The following is a 13511-nucleotide window of genomic DNA, read 5'->3' as shown; positions in this document are numbered from 1 at the left end:
CATAGCAACACAGGCACACCTCAAGAAACAACAAAAAAGTCAACTAAATAACCTAACTCTACATCTAAAGAAACTAGAAAAATAAGAAATGAAGAACCCCAGGGTTAGTAGAAGGAAAGAAATCTTAAAAATTAGGGCAGAAATAAATGCAAAAGAAACAAAAGAGACCATAGCAAAAATCAACAAAGCCAAAAGCTGGTTCTTTGAGAAGGTAAATAAAATTGACAAACCACTAGCCAGACTGATCAAGAAACAAAGGGAGAAGAACCAAATCAATAAAATTAGAAATGAAAATGGAGAGATCACTACCGACAACACAGAAATACAAAGGATTATTAGAGAATACTATCAGCAATTATATGTCAATAAAATGAATAACTTGGAAGAAGTAGACAAATACTTAGAAAAGTACAACTTTCCAAAACTGAACCAGGAAGAAATAGAAAATCTGAATAGACCCATCACAAGCACAGAACTAGATTGCTGTGATCTTCCAGCAAACAAAAGCCCAGGTTCAGATGGCTTCACAGTTGAATTCTACCAAAAATTTAGAGAAAAGCTAACACCTATTCTACTCAAGCTCTGCCAGAAAATTGCTGATGAGGAGAAACCTCCTAACTCATTCTATGAGGCCACCATCACCCTAATCCAAAAAACCTGGTAAAGATCCCACAAAAAAAGAAAAATACAGGCCAATATCACTGATGAACATAGATGCAAAAATCCTTAACAAAATTCTAACAATCAGAATCCAACAACACATTAAAAAGATCATACATCATGACCAAGTGGGCTTTATCCAAGGAATGCAAGTATTCTTCAATATCCGCAAATCAATCAATGTAACACACCACATTAACAAAATGAAAAATAAAAATCATATGATCATCTCAATAGATACAGACAAAGCCTTCAACAAAATTCAACATCCATTTATGAAAAAAACCTTCCAGAAAGTGGGAATAGAAGGGACATACCTCAACATAATAAAAGCTATATATGACAAACCCACAGCAAACATTATCCTCAATGGTAAATAACTGAAAGCATTTCCCCTAAAGTCAGGAACAAGATAAGGGTGTCCACCCTCACCTCTACTATTCAACATAGTTCTGGAAGTTTTGGCCACAGCAATCAGAGCAGAAAAAGACATAAAAGGAATACAAATTGGAAAAGAAGTAAAACCTTCACTGTTCGCTGATGACATGATCCTATACACAGAAAACCCTAAAGACTCTACCAGAAAACTACTAGAGCTAATCATTGAATACAGTAAAGTTGCTAGATATAAAGTCAACACACAGAAATCCCTTGCATTCCTATACACTAATAATGAGAAAATAGAAAGAGAAATTAAGGAAACTATTCCATTCACTGTTGCAACGAAAAGAATTAAATACTTAGGAATATATCTACCTAAAGAAACAAAAGACTTGTACATAGAAAACTATAAAACACTGGTGAAAGTAATCAAAGAGGACACTGATAGATGGAGAAATATACCGTGTTCGTGGATTGGAAGAATAAATATTATGAAAATGAGTATACTACCCAAAGTAATTTATACATTCAATGCAATCTCTATCAAGCTACCAACGATATTTTTCACAGAGATAGAACAAATAATCTCACAGTTTGTATGGAAATACAAAAAACCTCGAATAGCCAAAGCAATCTCGAGGAAGAAAAATGGAACTGGGGGAATTAACCTGCCAGACTTCAGGCTCTACTACAAAGCAACAGTCATCAAGAGAGTATGGTACTGGCATAAAGACAGAAATATAGATCAATGGAAGAAAATAGAAAACCCAGAGATAAATCCATGCACCTATGGACACCTTATCTTTGACAAAGGAGGCAAGAATATAAAATGAAGAAAAGACAGTCTTTTTAACAAGTGGTGCTGGGAAAACTGGTCAGCCACTTGTAAAAGAATGAAACTAGAACACTTCCTAACACCATACACAAAAATAAACTCAAAATGAATTAAAGATCTAAATGTAAGATCAGAAAGTATAAAACTCCTAAAGGAGAACATAGGCAAAACACTCTCCAGCATAAATCACAGCAGGATCCTCCAAGACCCACCTCCCAGAATATTGGAAATAAAAGCAAAAATAAACAAATGGGACCTAATTAAAATCAAAAGCTTCTGCACAGCAAAGGAAACTCTAAGCAAGGTGAAAAGACAGCCTTCAGAATGGGAGAAAATAATAGAAATGAAACAACTGACAAAGAGTTAATCTCCAAAATATACAAGCAGCTCCTGCAGCTCAATCCCAGAAAAGTAAACGATACAATCAGAAAATGGGCCGAAGATCTAAACAGACATTTCTCCAAAGAAGACATACAGATGGCTAACAAACACATGAAAAAATGCTCGACATCCCTCATAATCAGAGAAATGCAAATCAAAACCACAATGAGATACCATTTTACACCAGTCAGAATGGCTGCCATCCAAAAATCTACATGCAATAAATGCTGGAGAGGGTGTGGAGAAAAGGGAACCCTCTTACACTGTTGGTGGGAATGCAAACTATTACAGCCACTATGGAGAACAGTGTGGAGATTCCTCAAAATTTGGAAATAGAACTGCCATATGATCCAGCAGTCGCACTTCTGGGCATACACACCGAGGAAACCAGAATTGAAAGAGACACATATACTCCAATGTTCATTGAAACAATGTTTATAATAGCCAGGACATGGAACCAACCTAGATGTCCATCTGCAGACAAATGGATAAGAAAGCAGTGGTACATATACACAATGGAGTATTATTCAGCCATCAAAAAGAATACATTTGAATCAGTTCTAATGAGATGGATGAAATTGGAGCCTATTATACAGAGTGAAGTAAGCCAGAAAGAAAAACACCAATACAGTATACTAACGCATATATATGGAATTTAGAAAGATGGTAACCTTAACCCTGTATACGAGACAGCAAAAGAGACGTAGGTGTATAGAACAGTCTTTGGGACTCTGTGGGAGAGGGTGAGTGTGGGATGATTTGGGAGAATGGCATTGAAGCATGTATATTATCATATGTGAAACGAATCACCAGTCCAAGTTCCACACATGATACAGGATGCTCGGGGCTGGTGCATGGGGATGACCCGGAGGGAGGATATGGGGAGGAGGGAGTTGGGAGGGGGGTTCAAGAAGGGGAACACATGTACACCCAGGGCAGATTCATGTCAATGTATGGCCAAACCAACCAATATAATATTGTAGAGTAATTAGCCTCCAATTAAAAAAAAAAAGTAAACACAAAACTGACAAAATAAAAAGTGAAAAGTGTTAGTCGCTCATTTGTGTCTGTTTGTCATCCCATGGATTGTAGCCAGGCTCCTCTGTCCATGGAATTCTCCAGGTAAGAATACTGGAGTGGGTTGTTTTCTGCAGGGAATCTTACCAACCCACAGATGGAACCCAGGTCTCCTGCATTGTGGGCAGATTCTGTACTACCTGAGCCACCATGTTTTATTTATCTTTCATTTAATAATTTTTGATTTTTACATGTATATTATAAATATAATATGTCATTATTTTTAATTTTACTTATTTAGGGAAAATTATGAAGAATAATTTCACATTTTAATACTTCTTTTTATATAAAATGCTGATAACAATTTCCTATATAGTTTACAGGCATTTTTAGTGAAAGGAAATCAATAAATGATAGAAATAACCATAATTAGAGAATCAGAATAAAGTATGTTATCTGAGTATATTCATGATATGTATTCAGAATATTGTATATTATGGTATAATATATGTGTATATAGGCTTGCCAGAAACAGGTCATCATTTCAAGAGGCAATGTCATCTTAGATTTCAATTTATTCCTAAAGCTAACTCTTTTTTTCATTTTTCACCCTAAAACTAATTTTTTACTTTAATTATCAATAGAAATCTAAAGGTACACAGATACACAAAGAGGAAAATAAGAACTACTTAACAGGAAAACAATCACCCAGAATTAGATAGTTATCTTAGAAAAAATGTTTTAGTAGAATCTGTTTAATATAAATAACAATATATTTTAAAACTTGGAAATATATTCATGGAAGAAGCTAAAAGTAATATGACTTATTTGAAAAATAAACAAGAACTTCAATAAGTAAAAATATTAGCTATCAAAATTAAGCATTCAATGTAGGGTTTTTTTTAAGATTTTGTACTTTTAGAGCAGTTTTAGATCCATAGAAAAATTGAGAAGATATGAATATTCCAGGACTTCCCTGGTGGCTCAGTGATAAAGAATCCGCCTGCTAATGCAGGAGACATGGGCTTGATCCCTGGTCTGGGAAGATCCCACATGCCACAGAGCAACTAAACCCATGCACCACAACTATTGATCTTGTGCTATAGATCCTGGGAACCATAACTACTGAGCCCATGTGCCCTAGAGCCCATGCTCCATAACAAGAGAAGTCATCACAATGAGAAGTCCACACACCACAACTCGAGAGAGTAGCCCCTGCTCCCCACACTACAGAAAAGTCTTCATAGCAGTGAAGACACAGCATAGCCTAAACAAATATATATATATTCTTTAATTTCCAACATACCCTCTGCCATGCATAACATAACCTCCTTCATTTTCAATGTTCCCACTCACAGTAATACATTTATTACTGTTAATGAATTTGTATTTACACCTCATAATCATCTAAAGTTCATAGTTTATGTTGGAGTTCACTCTCGGTTTTACAATGTAGAAGTTGGTCAATATATTGACTTAATACAGTATAGAATGTTGGGAAAGGTCAGACAAATTGTAATTTGAACGGAGAAATTAAAAGACAGAAAATAAAATAAGTGAGAATATTCATTAAGCATATGGTGAAAGGGCTTCCCATGCATGACTAGTAGTAAAGACCCTGCCTGCCAATGCAAGAACTACGGGTTCATTCCCTGGTTCAGGAAGATCCCCTGGAGGACGGAATGGCAACCCACTCCAGTTGTTTCCTTGGACAATCACATGGACAAAGGAGCCTGAGAGGCTACAGTCCATAGAGTCAAACGAAAGCGACTTAGCACAGAAAAAGCACTACAAAACACTAATATGAATATATTTTTCTAGTCTGAGGACAAAATGAGTACTTTTCTTACAAATAAAATTCAAGAGAGTTCACAATCCAACGTAATATCATTTGGACTTTCAGCTCAGTTCAGTTCAGTCACTCAGTCGTGTCCGACTCTTTGCGACCCCATGAATCACAGCACGCCAGGCCTCCCTGTCCATCACCAACTCCCGGAGTTCACTCAGACTCATGTACATCGAGTTGGTGATGCCATCCAGCCATCTCATTCTCTGTCGTCCCCGTCTCCTCCCACCCCCAATCCCTCCCAGCATCAGACTCTTTTCCAGTGAGTCAACTCGTCGCATGAGGTGGCCACAGTATTGCAGTTTCAGCTTGAGCATCAGTCCTTCCAATGAACACCCAGGATTGATCTCCTTTAGAATGGACTGGTTGGATCTCCTTGCAGGCCAAGGGACTCTCAAGACTCTTCTCCAACACCACAGTTCAAAAGCATCAATTCTTTGGCGATCAGCTTTCTTCACAGTCCAACTCTCACATCCATACATGGCCACAGGAAAAATCATAGCCTTGACTAGACGGACCTTGGTTGGCAAAGTAATGTCTCTGCTTTTTAATATGCTATCTAGGTTGGTCATAACTTTCCTTCAAAGGAGTAAGCATCTTTTAATTTCATGGCTGCAATCAGCATCTGCAGTGATTTTGGAGCCAAAAAAATAAAGTCTGACACTGTTTCCACTGTTTCCCCATCTATTTCCCATGAAGTGATGGGACCAGATGCCATGGTCTTCGTTTTCTGAATGGTGATCTTCAAGCCAAACTTTTCACTCTCCTCTTTCACTTTCATCAAGAGGCTTTTGAGTTCCTCTTCACTTTCTGCCATAAGGGTAGTGTCATCTGCATATCTGAGGTTATTGATATTTCTCCCAGCAATCTTGATTCCAGCTTGTGCTTCTTCCAGCCCAGCGTTCCTCATGATGTACTCTGCATAGAAGTTAAATAAGCAGGGTGACAATATACAACCTTGATGTACTCATTTTCCTGTTTGGAACCAGTCTGTTGTTCCATGTCCAGTTCTAACTGTTGCTTCCTAACCTGCATACAGGTTTCTCAAGAGGCAGGTCAGGTGGTCTGGTATTCCTATTACTTTCAGAATGTTCCACAGTTTATTGTGATCCACACAGTCTAAAGCTTTGGCATAGTCAATGAAGCTGAAATAGATGTTTTTCTGGAACTGTCTTTCTTTCTCCATGATCCAGCGGATGTTGGCAATTTGATCTCTGGTTCCTCTGCCTTTTCTAAAACCTGCTTGAACTACTGGAAGTTCACGGGTCACATTTTGCTGAAGCCTGGCTTGGAGAATTTTGATCATGACTTTACTAGCACATGAGATGAGTGCAATTGTGCAGTAGTTGGAGCATTCTTTGGCATTCCCTTTCTTTGCGATTGGAATGAAGACTGACTTTTTCCAGTCCTTTGGCCACTGCTGAGTTTTCCAAATTTACTGGTATATTGAGTGCAGCACTTTCACACCATCATTTCTCAGGATTTAAAGTAGCTCAATTGGAATTCCATCACCTCCACTAGCTTTGTTCATAGTGATGCTCTCTAAGGCCCACTTGACTTCACATTCCAAGATGTCTGGTTCCAGGTGATCACCATCGTGATTATCTTGGTCATGAAGATCTTTTTTGTACAGTTCTTCTCTATAGTCTTGTCACCTCTTCTTAATATCTTCTACTTCTGTTAGGTCCATACCATTTCTGTCCTTTATCGAGCCCATCCTTGCATGAAATTTTCCCTTGATATCTCTAATTTTCTTGAAAAGATCTCTTGTTTTGCCTATTCTGTTGTTTTCCTCGATTTCTTTGCATTGATCACTGAGGAAGGCTTTCTTATCTCTCCTTGCTATTCTTTGGAACTCTGCATTCAGATGCTTATATCTTTCCTTTTCTCCTTTGCTTTTCACTTCTCTTCTTTTCACAGCTATTTGTAAGGCCTCCTCAGACAGCCATTTTGCCTTTTTGCATTTCTTTTCCATGGGGATGGTCTTGATCCCTGTCTCCTGTACAATGTCACGAACGTCCGTCCAGAGATCATCAGGCACTCTATCTATCGGATCTAGACCCTTAAATCTATTTCTCACTTCCACTGTATAATCCTAAGGGATTTGATTTAGGTCATATCTGAATGGTCTAGTGGTTTTCCCTACTTTCTTCAATTTCAGTCTGAATTTGGCAATAAGGAGTTCATGATCTGAGCCACAGTCAGCTCCTGGTCTTGTTTTCGCTAACTGTATACAGCTTCTCCATCTTTGGTTGCAAAGAATATAATCAATCTGATTTCGGTGTTGACCATCTGGTGATGTCCATGTGTAGAGTCTTCTCTTGTGTTGTTGGAAGAGGGTGTTTGCTATGACCAGTGCATTCTCTTGGCAAAGTTCTATTAGCCTTTGCCCTGCTTCATTTTGTGCTCCAAGTCCAAATTTGACTGTTACTTTGGACTTTAAAGAGGATTATTTCAAGCAAAAGAAAATTAACCCTAGATGGAGGGTCAAAAAGTTAGGAAAAAATAAAGAACAGGAAACAAAAATGGTAAATATATTGACAAACCAAAAATTTAAATGAATGTTGACCATATAAAACTTTAATAGCTGTGCTTTGTGATTTTTAAAATAGAAAGAAATTAATATTAAAAATTGATAATAACACACGCATGAAGGGACTAATTTCAAAATTGTAGTATTGTAATAGCTTTCTATTGTCTAAGAAGATAAAAAAAATACAATTCATATTCAGTTCAGTTCGGTTGCTCAGTCTTGTCCGACTCCTGTGACCCCATGAATCACAGCACGCCAGGCCTCCCTGTCCATCACCAACTCCCGGAGTTCACTCAACCTCATGTCCATCGAGTCGGTGATACCATCCAGCCATCTCATCCTCTGTCATCCCCTTCTCCTCCTGCCCCCTATCCCTCCCAGTATCAGAGTCTTTTCCAGTGAGTCAACTTGTCGTATGAGGTGGACAAAGTATTGGAGTTTCAGCTTTAGCATCATTCCTTCCAATGAACACCCAGGATTGATCTCCTTTAGAATGGACTGTTTGGATCTCCTTGCAGTCCAGAAAACTCTGAAGCATCTTCTCCAACAGCACAGTTCAAAAGCATCAATCTTCGGTGCTCAGCTTTCTTTTCCGTCCAACTCTCACACCCATACCTGACTCCTGGAAAAACCATAGCCTTGACTAGACAGACCTTGGTTGGCAAAGTAATGTCTCTGCTTTTTAATATGCTATCTATGTTGGTCATAACTTTCCTTCCAAGTAGTAAGTGTCTTTTAATATTTCATGGCTGCAATCAGCATCGGTAGTGATTTTGGAGCCCCCCAAAATAAAGTCTAACACTGTTTCCACTGTTTCTCCATCTATTTCCCTTGAAGTTTAGACATGGATAAATTAATGAATTTTATTTTAATTCTTAGTGTAACCTATAAAAATTTCTTTAAAAAAGTACAAATAATAAAATATCACATGAAAATAGAATGATGAGACAATACATCAAAAAATGCAAAAGACAGAAAAAAGAATAGATGAGATAAACAGAATGTACAATAATAGACACATTTTACAAATTTAAACCAAATATATTAATAAGGTTTTAGTGTAGAAGTACCAAAACATCTGGTAGAATATAAAATAAGGAAATGATAAAATTTTTACATAACCATAAGTCATGTGAAAGATGCAATAAAATATAGGTAAATAGTTAGATGGAAATTTAAAAGTTAGTAAAAGATATGTCATGCAAATGCTAATTAGTATGATCATTAATACTTTATAATCAGATTAATTAGTCTTAGAAGAAAACCTTATCACTAGAGTTAGCATGCAACTTTCCTAATTTTAATTCCATTCCACTGGTAGATGAAAAAAATCCTATCAATTTATATGCAATTAATAACATAGTCTCCAAATACACAGAGAAAAACTGATAGAAATAAAGGAAAAAATGACAAATTAATAGCAAAATTGGAAGAATTTTACTAATCTCTTTCAGTAATAGAACAGCTTGGCTAATAAATTTAACAGTGAACATAAAATAATAATCGTCAGAAAATACATTCTTTTCAAGCACACAAAATATTTTTTTTCTAATTAAGCATATGCAGGGTTATAACCAAGTCTCAATCAATTCAAAGAACAGAAACAAAATAGACCCCTGATATTCATAGCATAGTCTGTGGACTAGCAGTATCAGCAGTATCTGGGCACTTATTAGACAGGCAGAATTATTGCTCTTACCACAGAGTTCCTGAACAACAATATGCATATTAGCAACGGTTTCAAGTGATTTGTATGCACAATAAAATTTGAGAAATCAAGTTATTTTGATTATATCTCTATCCACAGTTAGCATAATACTTTGGATTACCAATAAAATGTCAAGAGAACAGTCTATTTTTTGATAGTAAAATGCTCATTCCTGATTAATCCAAGTGTGAAAGAAGAAATAACGATGCAAATGAAAAAATATTTGAACTGCTACCCAGTCCAGTATTCTTGGACTTCCCTTGTGGCTTAGCTGGTAAAGAATCTGTCTGCAATGAGGGGGACCTGAGTTCAATCCCTGGGTTTAGAAGATCCCCTGGAGAAGGGAAAAGCTACCCACTCCAATATTCTGGCCTGGAGAATTCCATGGACTGTATAGTCCATGGGGAAACAAAGAGTCAGAGACAACTAAGCGACTTTCACAATACAATGAAAATATTATTATGCTTTATGAAATACATCTATATAAATATCCAGGGGAAAATATACAGCCTTAACTAAATATATAAAAATTATTGAAATGAACCAGTCAGCAACTATTTCATGAAATTTAAAAAAGTAAAGAGTGCCTAGAAATTAGAAGGAAAGATAAAATAATAGAAGGATATGAGAGATAGAAAAACATACAAATGAAGTTGAAAACAAACACAATAGAATCAGTACAGTCAACCAATATACTTCCACTGATTAATCTCTGGTGGTGGTGGTTACTCGCTTAAGTTGTATCTGACTCTGTTGCATCCCCATGAACTTTAATTGCCAGGCTCCCCTGTCCACGGGATTTCCCAAACAAGAATACTGGTGTGGGTTGCTATTTCCTTTTCCAGGGGAATCTTCCCTCCTGCACTACAGGTGAATACTTTACCACTGAGCCATCAGGGAAGACCTAATTTCTGGTGAGATAGACCAAAACAAGAAAAAAGAGGCGAATCTTAATAAATCAATATTAAGAATGAAGAGGGGACTATAACTACATATCTCACAGATATTAAAAGGATGGAGAAGGCATTGGCAAGCCACTCCAGTACTCTTGCCTAGAAAATCCCATGGACAGAGGAGCCTGGTAGGCTGCAGTCCATGGGGTCGCTACGAGTCAGACATGACTGAACGACTTCATTTTCACTTTTCACTTTCACACATTGGAGAAGTAAATGGCAACCCACTCCAGTGTTCTTGCCTGGAGAATCTCAGGGACAGGGGAGCCTGGTGGGCTGCCGTCTATGGGGTCACACAGAGTCGGAAACGACTGAAGTGACTTAGCAGTAGCAGCAGCAGTATACTTTGAACACTTTTACTGCTATGCTGTTAAATTTGATGAAATTGAAAGATTCACCAAAGGAAGAACTGACTGTAGGTGAAATATAGAACAAGAATTATCCTACTATCATGAAATAAAATGAATAGTCATTTTAATATTTTTACACACAGACACATACTTAGCGAAGGGCCAGATAAATTTAAACACAAACTCTATCATGTATTTTTAAAACAAATATCTCTACTTCTAAAAAAGAATTCAGAAAATTAATAAAAGTTGCATTTTGAGAAGTTGATATGTCATGATTCTTAACCTGACAAGGTCAGTTTAAGAAGGAAAAATTACAGGCATTCACATTTTTGAGCATAGATACAAAATCCTGAAATGAAATACTAGCCAAAAAATTAAGCAATACATCAAAAAGGTAGCATAGCATGATTATCTTGCATTTATTCCAGTAGAATGTGATAGGTTTAACATTAAAATAGCTATTAATACAATTATCCAAATTAATAGTTAAATTTAAAAAATATTATGATAATCTCAAATTAAACTGTTTAGATATAATATTCAACATCTTTAAGATGAAGCAAAATAGTAAACTATTAGTTAATTTATTAATAGTAAAAAGAGAGATTTCTAACTTTGTATGTAAACAAAAACTATTAGAAGAAACATCATACTTAATGGTTAGTTATTAAAAATATTGTCTTGGAATTAGATACACACTACCACTATCAAATTGCACCTGAAGTCCTGGCCAGTGCTCTGAATATTGTGTAAGCAATACTGTCTTTCACTGTGCTAATCAGTCTGACTTCTCTTGAGTAGGCCAGTGCTCCAAGCATATATTAATGCAAAGTAAAGTTGGTAGTGTTTGAAAAAACAAACTTTTGAGAGTCTGAAAATTTTAATTTGCCCATATATTATTGTGCAAAAAGGAAAACACATGGGTTACTAGATACATATTTCATGACAGGTACAATAATTTCCTTGTTTCAGTAGCAGAAGTATATAGGAGGAAAATAAACTTAGAAGGAAACTATAAATTTCTACCATTCCTGGAAAGATGGGGACTAGCCCTAGAAAAGACAGAGTAATACTCAAAGAAAGAAAAAAATATTATTCCACATGGTGTAGATTTATGCAAGAACAAACATCTCTTCAGTATTAGAACTATCTCCTTCTCATCTCTATGATTGTTGACATTCTTAGATATGTAAAATATTCTTAATAATGGAAAAGAGATGATTAAATATGTGCAATGCTTCAAATTACAAATTCAGGTTACTTGTGTATAAAATTAACATCAAAATACAAGATCTTACACTGTCTACCTTACACAATCAAGACATTATTTTTGCCTTGGAAGTTAAAAGTTGCATATAATTTATGAATATCTAGTACTAAAATTTACTTGATATTAATGTCTATTTTTTATCAAAATGTTGTGTTATGTTGTATTTTTAAGGATTTTATATTTAAGGATACATTTTTGCATTGTAGTTATTTCTTTTTTTCATTTAAGAGATTTATTTAAAAAACATTTTAATTTTTTCAGCTCTTAGAAGATCCAGATGTCAAGATCAAGCTCAAGTTTCAATTTTTAATAGATCCTGCCCTTCGGAATTTTGATTTGATTTACCATCATATAGAGAAAATGCACATTATCCAGTTCTGCTCAAGTTACTCACGGTGAAATTCTGGAGTGAATATTTTACCACAGATAGATCACTTAAGAAAGCAATGCTTTCCAACCAACACATTCCTCTGGAATCAAGCCATCTGTTCAAATCTGTTAATTGGAGTTCTTTGCTCTCTGAGAAGTTTAAGAAAGGTCACATTTATAAGACTCCCACTAATGGTAGTTCAGAGCTGGCTAAAAATATACAGGGATTTCTAGATGTGAAAGCTTCACCATTGCTGGCTGATGACAGCAAGTTGCATGGTTTACTGCTGACCTATGTCATCACTTGTCAATATGATATCTTAGACATTACTTTGCCAGCCAAGGTCCATCTAGTCAAGGCTATGGTTTTTCCTGTGGTCATGTATGGATGTGAGAGCTGGACTGTGAAGAAAGCTGATCACTGAAGAATTGATGCTTTTGAACTGTGGTGCTGGAGAAGACTCTTGAGAGTCCCTTGGACTGCAAGGAGATCCAACCAGTCCATTCTAAAGGAGATCAATCCTGGGTGTTCATTAGAAGGACTGATGCTAAAGCTGAAACTCCAATACTTTGGCCACCTCATACGACAAGTTGACTCACTGGAAAAGACTCTGATACTGGGAGGGATTGGGGGCAGGAGGAGAAGGGGACGACAGAGGATGAGATGGCTGGATGGTATCACTGACTCGATGGACATGAGTTTGAGTGAACTCCGGGAGTTGGTGATGGACAGGGAGGCCTGGCATGCTGTGATTCATGGGGTCGCAAAGAATTGGACACGAATGAGCGACTGAACTGGACTGAACTGAAAGAGATGATGGACTCATGTATGTCACTCGATTTCAGAATTCTGAAGTTCGAGTGATCCATAGCCACATAGAGGGTGCATTTCATGGAACACTTTCTTTTCTTTTTACTAAAGTTGGTTATAGAACAGCCAATCAGTATATTAATTGGCTACATGAAAACCTGTTGTAAAAATCTGATCAATATAGAAAAAGATAAGCCCCAGAATTTCAGGAAAAAAGGATAATAACCCAAAGGATTCCTGTTAGGAACACTTTTTATCGACCACAGTCTTCCAAAATCCACAGGTACATAACTGTTGTTGTTGTCAAGGAATGATTTTTATAGGTTAGTCTCAGAGTAATTCACTCACTTTTGTTCCTCAGAATAGATAGATAGATATTATATATCTCTAGCAT

The 13511-nt window shown here is 36.5% G+C and overlaps 1 pseudogene; it reads left to right on the top strand.

Annotated features, from left to right (window-relative positions):
• The window catches only part of LOC129551934 (deacylase AADAC-like), a 29836-nt pseudogene extending 16552 nt beyond the window's left edge, over positions 1–13284 (top strand).
• Positions 13285–13511: the final 227 nt, after the last annotated feature.

Source organism: Moschus berezovskii, chromosome 1 (genome assembly GCF_049115385.1).
Source record: "Moschus berezovskii isolate FMDL1 chromosome 1, NW_MosBer_1.0, whole genome shotgun sequence".
Taxonomy (NCBI): Eukaryota; Metazoa; Chordata; class Mammalia; order Artiodactyla; family Moschidae; genus Moschus; species Moschus berezovskii.
Note: the sequence above shows the minus strand (reverse complement) of the source record. Positions and strands in the feature narration are given on the sequence as shown.